Source organism: Dipodomys merriami, unplaced genomic scaffold (genome assembly GCF_024711535.1).
Source record: "Dipodomys merriami isolate MVZ:Mamm:240054 unplaced genomic scaffold, mDipMer1.0.p SCAF_259, whole genome shotgun sequence".
Lineage (NCBI taxonomy): Eukaryota > Metazoa > Chordata > Mammalia > Rodentia > Heteromyidae > Dipodomys > Dipodomys merriami.
In genome coordinates, this window is record NW_027204037.1 from 1,383,806 (window position 1) to 1,400,884 (window position 17,079).

Consider the following 17,079-nt stretch of genomic DNA (forward strand, 5'->3'; position numbering starts at 1 on the left):
CCCATTGCAACAATGAGATGTACAAGTCGTTATGTCGAAAACGAACTTTACAACTTTGGTGGGGGGGAGGGGGAAGAGGGGAGGATTGGATGGGGGGGCGGAGGGAGGATGGGAAGGGATGGGAAGGGAAACAAAGGAGGAGGTTACAATTCTTGATAAGAAATGTACTCATTATCTTGCCCATGTAACCCCTCTGTGCAGTATTTTTACAATAAAAAAAAAAAAAAAGCTGTCTCTGGGCAGCGGGAGGAGGCAGGAAAACATCAGCGAAGGTTGGCCAGAACTGAATTCAGAATCAGGGCCCAGGCACCTGTGAATGGTGCCTGTAATCCCAGCTAGTCAGGGGACCAAGATCTGAGCATGGGCTGTTGGAAGCCAGCCCTGGGCAGGAAAGTCTGTGAAATTACCATCTCAAATTAAGCAAACACACAAACCAAAAGTGGAGTTGTGGCCCAAATGGTAGAGCACTCGGCTGCCTTGAGCAGACAGAGCACAGGGACAGCATCAGGCCCTGAGTTTAATCCCCAAGGATAGCACCAATATGTGTGTGCATGGGTACATGCACATGTGCATGCATACATGTGCACACACACATAAAGGAATTCAGAAACAGGGTGCAGGCTTATTTCAAAGACTACTGCTGAGAAAAGAGAATTAAGTGATCGTTGTTTTAGGGGATAAAACACAAGGATGTACTCCACCCTGCGGGCAGACAAATGAGGACCCAGATCTAATCATGGTGAGGAGTGGGGGGGTGCAGGGGGCGGTGGCGCGGGAGAGGAAGGGGAGACCATGCCATGGTCACGTGGTCTGGAGGAATCTGCAGTGGAGCCAGAGAACTGGGATTTCAGTTTCACTGGTCTGCCCAACAAATACTCCCTGCTTACTTGTTATTTTTGCCAGGTATAGTGCCAAGAGGTGGTTAACACAACCACAATCACCATTTAGCCAAGAAGAAAGGACCTTTTGTTGGGGGGGAGGTTGAACTCAGGGCCTGGGCACTGTCCCTGAGCTCTTTCATTCAAGGCTGACACTCTACCACTTGAGCCACAGTGCCACTTCCAGTTTTCTGGTGGTTCACTGGAGATCAGTGTCTCACAGACTTTCCTGCCTGGGCTGGCTTTGAACCGCAATCCTCAGATCTCAGCCTCCTGAGTAGCTGGAATGACTGGCGTGAGCCACTGAGGACCAGCAGAATCTGGAATCTCTGAGCCCCAGCAGTGACAGGACTCACCTCCTATGAAAGTAGATTTGGGGATCCACTGCCACACCCCTCCCCCAGGGCTTCCTTAAGGCTTCTTGGAAATTCAATGTTTAAGCGAGCAAGCTCACTCTGGATTTTGTTTGTTGGTTCACAGAGCAGAAACCACAGTTCTTGGTTGTTGCTTTCTTCTCGGTGCTGATCTTCAGGGTGCTGATCTTTAGGGCGAACCTCTCCTAGTTTCAGCGATAGTTTAACCCCACGCCTGTTCCTGGGCCCAGACCCTAGCAACCCAACCTCACCTCGGGGCCTTTGGGCAACGATGGGTGGGAAATAATCCAAGTACTCAGAGGCTGGGAGCCTTGTCTCTCATGGACCGGCCAGCAGAGGGAGCCGAGAGGCCTCAGGGCCACAGGTGGCCAGCCATGCCAGCTCCACTCCGCTGACAGCAGACCTCAAAGTGAAAACACTCATCCTGAAATAGTCCTCCTCCTCCCCTCCTCCTCCCCCTCCTCCCCTCCTTCCTTCCTCTCCTCCTCCTCTCCTCCTCCTCCCCTCCTCCTCCACCACCTCCACTTACCCCCTCCTCTTCCTCCATTCTTCCCCTCCTCCTCCTCCATCTCCTCTTCCTCTTCTTCCTCCTCTTCACCTCCATCTCCTCCTTCCCTCCTCTTCCTCCTCTCCTCCTTCTCCTCTTTTTTCCTCCATCTCCTTTCCTCTTCTTCATCCTCTTCTCCTCCTCTCATTCTCTTCTACTTCCTCCTCCACCTCCTCCTCCACCTCCTCCCTCTTCCTCCTCCCCCCTCCTCCTCTACCTCCTCCACCACTACCTCTTCCTCCTCCTGCTCCTCCTCCTCCTCCTCCCCCTCCCCTTCATCTGGAGATGAAGCAGGCCATCTTCCACCATGTCTGGCCTCTGCCCCACTGCCCAAAGATCGGAATGTTCCTGCCCTGGCCCCACCCCCATCCTGCGAAGCCACAGGTATCTGGGCTCCTAAGTACAGTTGCAGAAGAGAAATAAATGTGCAGTGTAAGCCCCCTCCCTTCAACCCCTCCAGGTCTTTTTCTCCATTCTGTTTTTGTGCCCGTCCTGGGTCTTGAACTCAGGGCCTGGGTGCTGTCCCTGAGCTCTTTCACTCAAGGCTGGTGCTTTACCACTTGAGCCACAGTTCCACTTTCAGTTTTCTGGTGGTTCCCTGGAAATTAGAGTCTCATGGACTTTCCTGCCCGGTCAGGCAGGAAAGTCTGTAAAAACTATTATCTCTAGGAAACCACCAAAAAGCCGAAGTGGAGCTACGGATCAAATGGTGGAGGGCCAGCCTTGAGCCCAAAAGCTCAGTGACTGTGCCCAGGCGCTGAGTTTAAGCTCCTTAATCAACCCCTCAAGCCCCCCCATAAAGACTTTTGGGGTACTATATCCTTTGAGCAAAACCAAACTCCATGGTGAATACAACAAAAGCACCAAGTTTACAACCTAAGCCCATTTAAAAGAAGAAAGAAGGAATTGGAGGGTCTGTGTGGTGGGGCTAGGGTGGGGGATGGGGGAGCCTTGGGCCAAGAGGGGCAAAATAAATAAATAAATAAACAGTAAACTGGGGCGGGGTGGGGAGGGTGGGAGCAGGTGGGAGGGCCAGGCCCTGGGAGGCGCTAAAGGCCCTCACCACAAAAGGTTGAAACCAACACAACAGTCACCAGATCCAGTTCTGGGAAGTTTGAGTCGGTTTCTGAGCTGGAGAACAATAGCCAGAGGTTGAGTGGGTTTGTGTCCCAGCCCTCTTCCCTCCCTCTTTCCCTCCCTCCCTCTCTCCCTCCCTCCACCCCTCCTAGGGTGGGGTTGGTGGGAGGGAAAACAGGGACTGGATTCTCCTGGTGGTTATTTATGTTTGTGTTCCATTGTATTGTTTGTATTTGTCTGTGCGAATGGAGAAGTAGGGCCTAGGGCCAAGCAGGCTGGAGCCTCAAGCTATTTCCTGGAGCAGCAGAGCCGGCTGGAAGATCAGGTCTGGAGTCTCGCCTCACAGAGGCCAGGGGAGGAGGAGGAGAGACGGAGGCCCGGCCCCCAGTCAAGATCCAGGCCAGGAGACCACTGCACCCACCCCTGACTGCCCTTGTCAGGAGAGAGGGCAACCCTGGGGCTGGGCCCTCCAGGCTGGGGGAGGGCTGGCCTGCTGGTGGAGGGGAGGGGTGCTCTGTGGGTTCTGTGTGTGCGACAGGCCCCTGGGGCTTGGAGAACAGCCCCAGCCTTTCTCACCACCCATACACACCCTTGTCTGACTGTTGCACAACCTTGCACACCCAGCCCTGCAGCTGCCTCCCTCCCCACCCCTCAGGGGGAGAGGAGAGTGGAGGGGCCCTACCCTCACCACACACCCACAAACAACCCTTGGTCCACAAAGACACACTGTGGGGGTGGGACACCACCCCAGTGGGACCCTCCCAGCCTCCACCACACCTGGGAGGCCCCACTGGGCCTCAGTCCCAGGTGTGATCACAAGGTTGGCCCCAGTCCACTCTGACCACATCCTGAGGCCAAGGTGGGCCCAAAACAGCAGCAGCCTGCCCTCCGCCCTCTGCCCTCGCCCTCCACCCTAGAAGCTGTGGACAACGTCCAGGTCAGCCCCGGACAGGGGAGAGGCCAGGTGGAGGCCGGCGTCCTTTCCCTCCCTCCAAAGTGTTCACTCATGTTTAGAAGCCAGGCCACACTGCCCAAGGCTCACACCCATCATCCCAGCAGCTCAGGAGGCTGAGATCTGGAGCATCGCGAGATCTGGAGCATCGCGTTTCGAAGCCAGGAAAGTTCCAGAGACTCTTATCTCCAGCAAACCAGCAAAAAGAAAAAAAAATTCAAAAGTGGAGCTGCTGCTCAAGAGGTAGAGCACCAGCCTTGAGTGAAATGCTCAGAGACGACGCCCAGCCAGCCCCGGCATGCACGCCCCAGGACCAGTGCACAAGCGTGCACACACACACACGAATTTTCCAGATTGCAGGGTTTCTCAAGACCTGAGCCTGTGGGGGGACAGGAGGAGCCATGGAGCTGGTCAACCTTCCCCAGGCTTTGGCCGGGAAGGAAGGTTTCTAGGGGTTCAGAGATGCCCTGGGGGAGAGGAAAGGGGTTCCACACTGTTTCATTCTGTGTACCATCCGTGGGCAGTGGGCAGTGGACAGGTCTCTGAACAGACAACCAGAAACGTGTTTGCTTAGGTGTGACTTTGAGGCTCAATTGGCTACAGGCACGGTTCCGGTTGTTGCTCATTGTGCAACTTATTAAGGAAGTTCTTTCCGTTAACCAGTAGGCCTGGGCAGCCGTGCACCCTGCCAGGGCCTCTGTTGAGTTTGTGGAACAGTCTCTCCACGTGAAGACCCAGTGAACTGAAAATCACAGTGATCCTGAGAAGATTAAGTCTGAGCTTCAGATAAACACACTAAAAATTTCACATCATCTTTTTGTAATATGCGTGTGTGCACACAAGTGTGCATGAGAGTGTGTATCTCCTGGGGCTTGAACTTGGGGTGTAGGCTCTGTTTGAGCTTTTGTGCTCCAGGCTGGCGCTCTACCACTTGAGCCACAGCTCCACTTCTGGCTTTTTGCCGGCTCATTGGAGATAGAAGTCTCATGGACTTTCTTGCTCGGGCTGGCTTCGGCCTCTGGGGTAGCTGGGAGGACAGATGTGAGCCATGGGTGCTTGGCTAACATTTCCCACCTTAATCGACATCATTCCTCTTGAATCTCTGGATTTGGGTGATCGACCCCATTTTAGAGATATGGAAAATGGAGATTGGGAGAGTTGGTTTCTTCCTTACTTTGTGGTAGGCAGGGCTGGGCCCAGCACCTGGGACCCAGTCCCTTACTGGGGTGACCCCATCCCAGGCTCTGTGACTCCATCCTGGGCCCTCTGATCCTGTCCCTCATTGGGGTGACCCCTGCTCTCCCCAGGGCCCTGTCTCTGCCTTCTGCCAGCTTGCAGTCCTGTCAAGTTTGTTGTTTTTCCCTCAAAGTAACTCACCACCAGCTGGCCTGGAGTATCTCCATCTTTCCTGCATCCCTGCCATCACCATGGCAACCCCACAGGGTGGGCGCACCTCCCTTCCCCTCTCCAACCAGGGCCCCAGCTTTGCCTTTTGCAATCCACCACCCCAGCGGAGGATGAAGGGGTGCTTTTGTCCCTGAGAAAGGGATTCCTGTGTGTCTTTCTCTTATTCCTTTTTGCTTCTAATTCTCTGTGGCTGCGATTCCTTTTTATTTCTGATTCTCTGTGGCCGCGACCCCTTTGCACCCATTTTACAGATGGGGGAACTGAGGTTGGGGTGAGGGGGAGCGGATTTGATCATGGTGGCCAGACTTGCTGATCCTTGGGCTTTCTTTTGCAATGACCCTGCCCCCTCTTCTCTCTCCAGCCCTGCCCCTCCCCTCCCCCCACCACAGGGGAGGAGGAGGGGGAAGGGAGAAGGAGGAGCTAGAGGAAAAGGAGGGGGAGAAAGAGGAAGAAGTGGAAGGAAAGGGAGGGGTAGAAAGGAGGAGGGGGGAGAAGGAGGAGGAGAGGGTAGAGGAGGAAGGAAAGGAAGAGGGAGGAGGAGGAAGGAAAAGGAGGAGGAGGGGCTAGGAGGAAGGAGAAGCAGGAAGCAAGAGAGGAGGAAGTGGAAGAGGAAGGAGTGTACTTGGCCTCCATCTCCGCCCCACCAGCCTCCACCCCTCCAGCTCAGGGCCTCCTCCCAGGACCCCAGCTGGGGCTTGTAATCCCCAAGATTTCCAGGTGGCTCAGCCCTGGGCTTGCAGAGTTGTCCCCAGTCCTGCCTAGAGTGGCCCCCCAACCCCCGGGGTCAGTGTCCACCCCCCTCTCCCCCACTGGGGCTCCCGCCTGTCATCCCAGCTGCTCAGGAGGCTGAGATCTAGAGGATTGCATTTCAAGGCCAGCCCAGGCAGCAAAGTCTGTGAGACTCTCATCTCCAATGAATCTGGTTCTGTGGCTCAGGGACAGCGCCCAGGCCTTGAGTTCAAGGCCCAGGACTGACAAATAAAAAAAGGGAAAAAAATCAAAGAAAGGAATGGAGCGGGAAGCACAGAGGCTGGTGCCACTGCATCTCCCTGCTTTCATCTGCCCAAACTTCAGCTTTTCTGCACAGAGTCAAAATCTACAGAGTTTCCACAGCCGACCACACAAGAATCACTAACTGGGACCATGGAGGGGAGCAGGAGGGGGAGGGGCAGGGAGGGGGAGGGGAGGCTTTGCTGCAGCCCTTGAGGACCAGGCTAGCAGTCCACTGGGAGCCAAGGCCCCACCCCAGAGTGACTGGTATGCATGCTAACCAATGAGAAAGGCAGTTGGTCAGCAGGCCTCATTAACCCTTTCCTTGGGTCTGGGTTTGGACAGGTCTGGGAATGGAAGGGGATGGGCAAGGATCAGGAGAAGGAGGGGACAGGAGAACTGGGATTGGGGTGCTGGCCCCCACCTAAGGCACTGGAAGTATTTTATAAACCAAGCAGGACAGTCGGGCACACGGCAGCTCATGCCCATCATCCCAGCTACCCAGGAAGCTGAGAGCTGTGGATCCTGGTTCAAAGCCAGGCAGGGCAGGAAAGTCCATGAGACTCTTATCTCCAAGGAACCACCAAAAAGCTGGAAGGAGTGGTGTGGATCAAGTGGTAGAGTGCCAGCCTTGAGTCAAAAACCCAAGTCAGAGCATGTGGTCCTGAGTTCAAGTCTCAATGTCATAGAAGGGAGGGAGGGAAGTTGGAAGGAAGGAAGGAAGGAAGGGAGAGAGAGAGGGAATGAGGGAATGAGGGAGGGAGGGAGGGTGGGAGGGAGGGAAAGAGAAAGAGGAGAGTGGGGATGGTAGCAGGGAGGGTAAGGGAGGGAGAGAGGGAGGGAGGGAGGAAAGGAAGGAGGGAGTTTCCAAGCCTGAATAACTTGTTAATTTGCTTTCCCAAATCCTTTTCCTCCCCCAGAGCCTTGGTTGGGAACACTGCATTGTAAGACACATCTAGCTGGTGGATGGTTAGCCCATGTAATTTCTTCTTTAATTTTTTCCTTATTTTATTTATATTTTTGAACCTTGTAAGTAAGTAATACATCAGAAAGTCCTGATTCCAAAGTTAGCCCCTGCTGCTACACCCTTCCTCGGAATGAGTTGGCCCCTGGCTGTAAAAGAGAACAAAAAATCTATGCAGAGCCAGCCAGAGGCTCTGCCCTTCCCCCAAAAAACACAACTCAAGGGAAGTAGCTAAGACAAAATGGGTGTTCCTCCTCTCCAAAAAGAACACCCCCCTCCCCAGAAGATTCACTGGAAACAGAGAAGAGCCTCACCTGGAGTTTGGGGGTGGGGAGGAAGAGTAGGAGTCTAGAGATGGGCTAAAGTCAGGAGCCAGGGTGGTAAAAAGGAGGTTCAGAGATCAACATCCCAGGAAGCAAAATTCCAGAGCAGAAGCTGAGGTGGGTAGAGGCCAGGGGTGGAGGTTTGGCGAAGCTGGATCTCATCAAAGTACTGCGTCCTTCCTCCTTTGTTTTGTTTTTGGTGTCAGTTCTGCGGTGGCTTGAACTCAGGGCCTGGGTGCTGTCCCTGAGCTTTTTCACTCAAGGCTGGCGCTCTTCCACTTGATCCATAGCTTCACATCCAGTGTGGTGGTGGCTCACTGGAGATAAGGTCTCATGGCCTTTGCTTCCCCAGGCTGGCTTTGAACCATGATCCTCAGATCTCAGCCTCCTGAGTAGTGGGGATGACAAGTGTGAACACCAAGGCCCAGTCTTCCTAAGATGTTTAACAAAGCTCTGGATGGGGTGTCCTCATTCTATCCATCAGGATACAGAGTGGACTGATGTGGGGCTGGTCTTGTTCTTCTCAAAGCAATATTCCACCTCTCGAGAAGTCTCCAGGAACAGGAGGAAGTGTCACATTTATTCGAGGCAGCTCTGAGTCCGGCTAACACTTGGAAAAGACAGAAAGTCTGGGTGGGAGGAGCAGCTTCAACCCTTACCTCCCCCCTCCCAAAGAGTCCGTGGCTGGGGCGGCACCTAGGTATCCCCTGGTCACAGCCTCTTGCTCACCTTCTAGAAACTCCGCTGGACAGCCAGTCATTGTATTCATGGGCACTTGTCTTTCTGATGGAACGCTGGATGGGAATGACTCCAGGGGAAGAAGGACTTATCCTGACTCCTTGCAGAGATTTCTATCAACTGCAGTGGGTAGAGTGTCGAAAGGAAGAGTATCTCTTATCATGGTGGCCAGGAAGCAGAGAGAGAGAAACGTGGGGAGGAGAGGAGAGAGACAGAGGAAGAGAGAAAGAGCAAAGGAAAGAGACAGAGGGGGAGAGAGGGAGGACCCCCCTCCCCTGCCCCCGGCTGTTTCTCCCTTTCCTTTGATTCTACCCAAAGGCCCAGCGCTTGCAATTTTTCTGACTGGCTTCAGCGCCATCTCCCAATCTGCTTTTAACCTACTCTGGCCGCTAGGTTTCGGCTTTTGCAATGAGACTTTAGTGGTTGTTGTTCTTTGCTTTCCTGTTACTTTAGTTTTTTTGTTTTTGGATTTTATTTTTAGTTATGATAAAGGTGACATGCAGAGGGGTGACAGTGACATCTTTCTGGACAGGGTCCCCCTTCCCTCGCTCTCTCCCTCCCATCTCCACCCACATTTCCCACTGAGTGTCCAGTGAGACTCGAGTGTTTTTTTTTTTGTTGTTGTTGTTGTTTCTTTGGTCAGTCATGGGGATTGAACTCAGGGCCTGGGCGCTGTCCCTGAGCTCTTCAGCTCAAGGCTGGCACTCTACCACTTGAACCACAGCACCACTTCCGGTTCTCTGGTGGTTCATTGGAGATGAGACTCTCATGGACTTTCCTGCCCAGGCTGGCTTTGAACTGCAATCCTCACATCTAAGCCTCCTAAGTATCTGGGATGACAGGTGTGAGCCATGGGCACCTGGCTAATTTCTAGGCCCAGTACTATATTCTTCGATGTAAAACCTACTGCTTGGTACTCAATCTTGTGCACACATACACACTTGTGTTCTGGGGCTTGAGCTCAGGGCTTTGAGCTTTCACTCAGTTTCTTTTGGCTCAAGGACACAGCTCCACCATTCAAGCCATACCACAACTTCTGGCTTTTTGTTGGTTTACTAGAGATAAGAGTTGCATGGATTTCTCTGTCCCAGGCTGGCTTTGAACCGTAATTCTCAGATCTTTTCCTTGGTAGCTGGGCTGCTGGGCTGCGTGCCTGCCAGTGCTTTGGTGGGGATACGAGGGGAGACACAATAGAACTTCCCTTTATTCTGTCATGGTTTCCTGCCCTGATTTAGTTCCTCCTGTGGATGAACAAAAGAATTCATGAAGGGGGTGGGGAGAAGGAGAGAGAAAGAAACATGGGACATAAGAATGCTAGGGAAGAGCTTTTGGGTTATTTTTTGTTGTTGTTTTATTTCCAACTCTCATTAATTCTTAGTTGGGAAGAGTTACAAATTAACCCCAGTCATACGATTTACGACCTTCAGGACCACTTCAGGGCCTTTTGCCACGTATCTGTACTTCCAGGTCGGAACCAGCCAAGGCAGAGGTAGTGAGAGTCTGTCTCAAAAAAAAAAAAGAATGAATACCAGGCTGGGTGTCAGACAGTGGCTCCCGCCTGTCATCCCAGCTACTCAGGAGACTAAGATCTGAGGATCGCAGTTCAAAACCAGCCTGGGCAGGAAAGTCCTGGAGATGCTTATCTCCACTTGACCAAATGGAAGTTGGCAATGGAATTGTGGTGCTCAGGAACAGAACCCAGGCCCAGAGTTCAACATCCTCCCCTGCCACTGACAAAACAAGAACAACAACAAAAGAAGAAGATAAGGCACCATGCTACCTCTCTCTCTCTGAGACTGTTTCAGGGCTATGCAATGATCAGATGCTTGTGGAAATCTTGAAAGAACTGTCTGCATTACAATGGTCTCACAAAACACTCTGGGGATAGCAATGCAGTCTCTTGTAGAGACCAGAAAAACACATCATTCACAGAGAATAAATGTGCCTGCCTGGTGCTGAAGTGGTCAAGATGGAAAGGGTAAGCAGTCCTTCAATCAGCATTAGTCATTACAGAGTAATAACCAGCACCTCTGTCACACATAGTGCCATTTCACAACAACCTTCTCCACAAGGAAGCAAAGACATTTTACCCTCTTCCTCCCTCATTTAAACATGACATTCCTGGATCTGAACCCAAACTAACATGCTGGGATTCTACAGACAAATACACAGACACACAGACACACACTCAAAAAATTCTCATTAGTACAACCGACAATGTTCTTATACCTAAAATATACCTGGAGCTCAAAAATTAAATCCCCCAACAACAAATCCTCAAACAAACAGCTGCCCAATAAATAAGTGGGGTAAAGACTTACAGAGAAACTTCTCTGAAGAGGAAAGAAAGATGGGCAATAGACACATGAAGAAATGCTCAATCTCTCTAGCCATAAAATAAATGCAAATCAAAACAACATTGAGATTCTACCTCAACCCAGTTAGAATGGCTATAACCAAGAACTCTAATAACAACAGATGCTGGAGGGGATGTGGACAGAAGGGAACCTTACTGCACGTTGGTGGGAATGTAAACTTGGTCAACTACTTTGGAAAATAGTATGGACGTTCCTCAAAAGACTCCATATAGAGCTCCCCTATGACCCAGCAATCCATTTTTGGGCATTTACCCAAATGATCCCAAACAAGACCATACTAAAGCTACCACACAACTATGTTTATTGCAGCATTATTTACCATAGAAAAGATATGGAACAACAACAACAACAAAAAATATGGAACCAAGCAAGATGTCCCTCAGTAGATGGATCAAGAAAATGTAGCATATATACACAATGCAATTCTATGCCTCCATCAGAAAGAATGACACTGCCCCATTTGTTAGGAAATAGAAAGATTTGGAAACAATTAAATTAAGTGAAGTAAGCCAAGCCCAAGGAAACATAGGTCCCATGATTTCCATTATATGCAATAACTAGTATATGTCTGAGACAAGCAGAAAAGGTCAGATAAGTTGATATTAGGCTAAACAAACCCCAAGATAAGGATTCAAATGTTTGTTCTTTCTTGCAATTGTTTCTAACATATTTATAAGATGATTTCTTAGTTTCTTTGTATTCCCTCTCCCATGGTATAACCTCTGTTTTCACTGTATTTGATGTTGGTATAATTTGTGGAGGGGATGGGAAAAAAACAAATCGTTCAAATAGGGATACAAGTGGACCCATTGCAACAATGAGATGCACAAGTGGTTATGTAAAAAAACGAACTTTACAACTTTGCCCGGGGGCAGAAGGGAGGGGGGTGAGACATGGAAGGGATGGGAAGGGGAAACAAAGGAGGAGGCAACAATGCTATGAAGAAATGATAAGAAATGTTCTCATTACCTTGCCCATGTAATTGTAAACCCTCCGTACAGTATTTTCACAATAAAAAAAATAACAAGAATAATAGGAAATTCACATGAGGAACTGAAGTTCTTGACCACTTCTGAATTGATGAAGCCAACAAAAGTGACAACTGAGAAGCAGAGCTATCTGCCTCCAGCCACAACCTGAGCAATCCAAACTGCAAAAGTCCTGGGGTCACCACCAAACATAGCATGTGTGCAGTCTGCGTGCCTACACTCTTAGACAACAACACAGCAAGAGGTGACAGATTTAAAAAGTCAAATTATTTTATTTTATTTCTTTTTTTTTTATCAGTCATGGGGGCTGAATACTGAGTCTGGGTGCTGTCCCTCAGTTCTTCAGCTCAAGTCTAGTGCACTACCACTTGAGTTACAGTGCCACTTTCAGCTTTTTTCTGCTTGTGTGGTGCTGAACAATTGAACCCAGAGGCTCATGCATGCAAGGCAAGCACCCTACCACTGAGCTAACTTCCAAGCCCAAGTCAAGTTATTTTTAAGGCGATATGTCAGTTCTTTTCTCTCAAAACCTTTTAGTAAATAAACATTCTGGGACTTTGATCAGTTAGGATTCTTTCCTAGTAAGATGCTTGTATATGTGTATATGCATATATTTACATATGTATATATGTTTACATATATGCATATATTTACACAAGAACAATTGTCTATAGTTAAGTACATCCATGTACATATAGAAAAACCTAACTGCTTATATACAAGGATGTAAACTTACATATATGTGAGTTTATATATGTGTATATAAATATACACACATATGTAGAGAATAATATACATACCAAGTGAATATTTTTCTTTCAATTTTGATCATTGATAATTGATTACTGTGGTATATATTAACACCTATTAATTACTATTATTACTCTTTTTTTGGGGGGGCAGTCAGGGGGCCTGAACTTTGGGCTGAGCGCTGTCCCTCAGCTCTTCAGCTTAAGGCTAGCACTCTACCACTTAAGTCACAATGCTACTTGCAGCTTTTTGTGCTTATGCGGTGCTGAGGAATCCAACCCAGGGCCTCATGCATGCAATGCAAGCACTCTATCACTGAGCCACCTTCCCAGCCCCTTATTACTCATTTTGCTCAACTTTCTTTTTCTTTTTCCTCTTTATTGTCAGTCCTGTGGCTTGAACTCAGGTCCTGGCCACTGTCTCTAGACTCTGTTCCCAAGGCTAGGGCTCTACCATTTGAGCCACAGCGCCACTTTCATCGTTTTCTGAATAGTTTATTGTACACTAGAGTCTTGTAGACTTTTTTGCCTGGACTGTCTTAACATTGATCCTCAGATCTCAGACTCCTGAGTAGCTAGGATTATAGGCATAAGACACTGGCACTTGTCTCTTTTGTTTTTGAATTTTGTGCCAGTATTGGGGCTTGAACTCAGAGCCTCATTCTCTCCCTTGGCCTTTTTGCTCAAAGCTGACACTCTTACCATTTTACCACCTGGACCATGTTTGCTGAAGACATTTTGCTTGTAAACTGGAGATAAGATTCTCACAAACTTTCCTACACAGACTGGCTTTGAACTGCAATTCTCAGATCAATTGTAGCCTCCTGAGTAGTTGGATTACAGATGTGAGCCACCAACATGCAGTTTTAGCATAGGTATAAATATTTTCTAGCCAGGGGTGCTAGAAAATGCCTGCATTCCTAGCTACTTAAGAGGCTGAGATCTGCGGATTGTGATTTAAAGCCAGCCTGGGTAGGGAAGTCTGTGAGACTCTTACCTCCAATTAACAACCAGACAACCAGAAGTGGCACTGTGGCTCAAAGTGGTAGAATGCTAGCCTTGAGTCAAAGAGCGCAGGGAGAGCGCCCAGGATGAGTTCAAGCCTTATGACCAATAACACCACCACAAAAATGTCTAGCTGAAGATTTTGCTCCATGGTAGACATTGATAAATGATAAATCAAATAAATGATAAATCATATAATACAGCATGCAAGTGGGTATATATAGATGACAGTTTTTATATAGCTCTGTTGGCCAAGCATAAAATACTAAGTCTTTCCCAGAGGACAACCCATAGTTTATGGGCTTACAGCTCATTCTACTTGACAGGTCTTTGTAAGAAAAATAATGGGTTGGGCACTGGTGGTTTACACCTATAATTTTACCTACTGTAGAGACTGAGATCTGAGGATCTGGGTTTCAAGGCAGCCTTGACAGGCAAGTTCATGAGACTCTTCTTGACAATTAATCACCAGAAAACCACAAGTAGCCCCAAGTTTCAAAGTGGGACAGGGCTAGCCTTAAACAAGAAAAAAAAAAAAAAAGAAAAAAGCTCAGAGATAGCACCCACATCCTGTGTCCTGATCCCAGGACTGGCAACAGCAACAGCATTAAAATGAGACACTCAAATAAAACTATATTCACACAGATGCAGAAGGCAGAGGCAGGAGGTTTAGGGAGTGAGGCCAACTTGGCCTGTATAGTGAGTTCCAGTCTAACCTGGGCTACATAGCAAGACTTAGTTAAAAAAAATCTCTCCTTCTCCCCCAAGAACAGTAATTTTACTCACAGAAGAATCTCAGGGAGCTGTTCCTCCATAACCCTACTTCATTTTCTCAATTATTGTCACCTACTACTTCTTTCTCTTTTAAAACTCTCCATAATTAGTTGCTGTCATTTATCATAGTTGGTTCATTCTTGAGGATTATTTACACATCCTAACATATACTTTTCCCCTATTATTGATTCTTTTAATTCCTTCCCTTCTTTCCTGGGTTTACCCCTTCTTTTTCTTTTCTAGTTCCTCCTTTTCTTTCCCTTCATTGCATTTTTCCTCCCTTTGTCTTGCCCTCCCTTCCTTTTTGAGATAGAATTGGGTGATGTAGCCTAAGCTGTACTGGAATTTATGATCTTCCTGCCTCAGCATTCTTTATTGACTGCCAAATTCTCAATGTGGTAGAATAATGGGCCCTTACCTTTCTCTTGTGCTCTTCTTTTTCCTGTCCCACTCAGTGACCCTTAGCCTTCGGGCGGTTCCAGACTATGCCAGGCACACCCAACCCTCTCTGAAACCATGTATCTTGAGCACAGACTCATTCAGACACTGGTTATGACAGAGCATAGATGAGGTGTAGATTGTCCCTTCATTTCAAGACCCATGAGCCATTAGCTGAACAGGTCCCCTTTAGGAACACACTCCAAAGTATGTCCCAGGTCAAAACTGCACCAACTGTAATAATCATCTGCACTTTCATTTTTCAGATGTGGCCAGATCTAGTTCGTGGTTCTAGTGAGCAGAATACGGTAAAAATGAGAGCTATCAGTTCTGAGATTGCCATATAAGTGGCTCCTACTCTCACAGTGAGATCTCTTTGTCTCTCTTTCACCCTTTGCTCTGGGTGAAACAATTGCATGTGTGAGCAGTATATGGAGAAGGCCCTAGGACAGGGAGCTGCAACTTCCAGTTGATGACTGGAGTACATGAGCAGGAAGCAGTCATGCCTGCAGATGACCCTAGCCCCAGTGGAAACTTTCACACTTGTCTCCTAAGCCCCTCACTCAGAACCCCCATGCTAAGCTTCTCTTGGATTCCTGACTCTCAGAAACTGAGTGAGAATAAATGCTTAGTGTTTGCAAGCATTTGTTACACAGGAATAGAGAACTGATGGTGTAGGTAGTAGTGTTACTGGAGTACAGAGTTGTTATGAGGAGTAACAGGTGTAATTCTTACTTCAAGTACAATGTATAGTAGGTCTCTAAAATGTTCTTACATTAAAGAGCATCTCTTCTCCACAAATGCCACTAAGGAATGGTTCTAGTGGTTTTCTGGAGTAAATTGTAGGAATGCAAGATCCAAGGATGGATGTGTCAGTGTCTTGTTGCTATTGTCACAAATGACTACCAATTTAGTGGCATAAAACAACCAGACAACAACATTTCCAAGTTCTGGAAATGACAAATTCAAAATGGATCCCACAGGGTTCTTATGGGCTCTCAGAGGAAATCAAGGTGTGCGAAGAGCAGTCTCCTTTTGGGAGGATATAAAGCAGAGCCTCTTCCAATGTCTACATAGTCTGCCCATATTCCTTGGCTCCTAGCAGCACCTCTCCAAACTCTGTTTCTGCTGTCACATCTCATTACCTGAGACATTCCTCTCTTAAATAAAAAAGACCCTGAGTAGCATATCATGAGGCCCACCGTAGATAATGTGATAAAGTTTCCTTTTAATATATTCACGTCCACCAAATCTCTTTTTTCCATGTTACTGAATCCCTGTAGAGTTCCAGGGATTATGAAATATTTTAAGGGACCAACACTGATCCTCATTATTCCTCCCACCAGGGAATACATTGCCACCTTGCCTTCAAATACTCTTCAGTGATCTCCAGGCTCCAAGATTCTATAAAAATCAGGCTCTGAAGCTGGGGGCTAGTTGTTCAAGCCTGTAATCCTTTTTTTTTTTTTTTTTTTTTTTTTAGAATTATAACAAGCCTGTAATCCTGGCTACTCAGTATCCTGAGATCTGAGGATTGCAGCTTGAAGCCAGCCCTGGATGGAAGAAAAATTTGTAAATTAACCAGCAAAAAAGCCATTTAACAGCTGTGGCTCAAGTGATAGATTCGTTAGCCTTGATGATAAAGAAGAAGCTCAGGGACAGTGTTCAGGCCCTGAGTTTAATCCCCAGGACAAGCAGGGAATATAAAAATAATGATAATAATAATAAACAGGTTGTATGAGAGAAATTCTTCACACTTTAATAAGTGAAGACTTCAATTCTCACACATTCCACAACAGTTTAGGAAAACAAACAGTATTTCCTCCCTCTCCTGCTAACACCTTTATCCACATGAAAATGCCTGCTTTCTGTTTCAACTGGCTACAAAGTTGCTCACACAAAGAAAGGAGATATATTCAAAAAACTCAAGCTTGCATGTTGAAACTGACCTTTCACCGTTGCTCAATTAGGTTTCCTACCAGTAGATTGCTAGGGTTGTTAATTTGACAGGCTTGTTCTTAGGAAGAGGTTTGTGTGTATATGTGTGTGTGTTATGAATGTGTGTATGTTACCAATAAGGGGCCAGAGGTTCACACAGGGTATGGACCTGAGGCTCATAAGCATGTAGAGTATAGAAATGGCACCTTTGAGATCAGAGAGTGAGACAGAGCTCACAGGAAGTAGGGTAAGTACATCTGGGTCTCTCTACTCCCTTCCCCCCAGCTGAGTGTATTTGAGGCCATCTATGGTCCCATCACTATGTCAATATCCCCCTTTCTCCATAGTTTTCAACAGCATGACATATGGCCAGCACCAAACAACAAAAAAAAAGCTCAAGTGGTTGAGCTGTGGCTCAACGTGTGAAGCCTGCTTGTCTGTTGAAAAACAACAACCCTCAAGGAGAGACACCAGGCCTTTAAGAATAAGACATAAAACCTGCACTGAAAAAGTAAAACAACCAGCCTGTGTGGCCAGTGGACTTCTTTCTACTTCTGA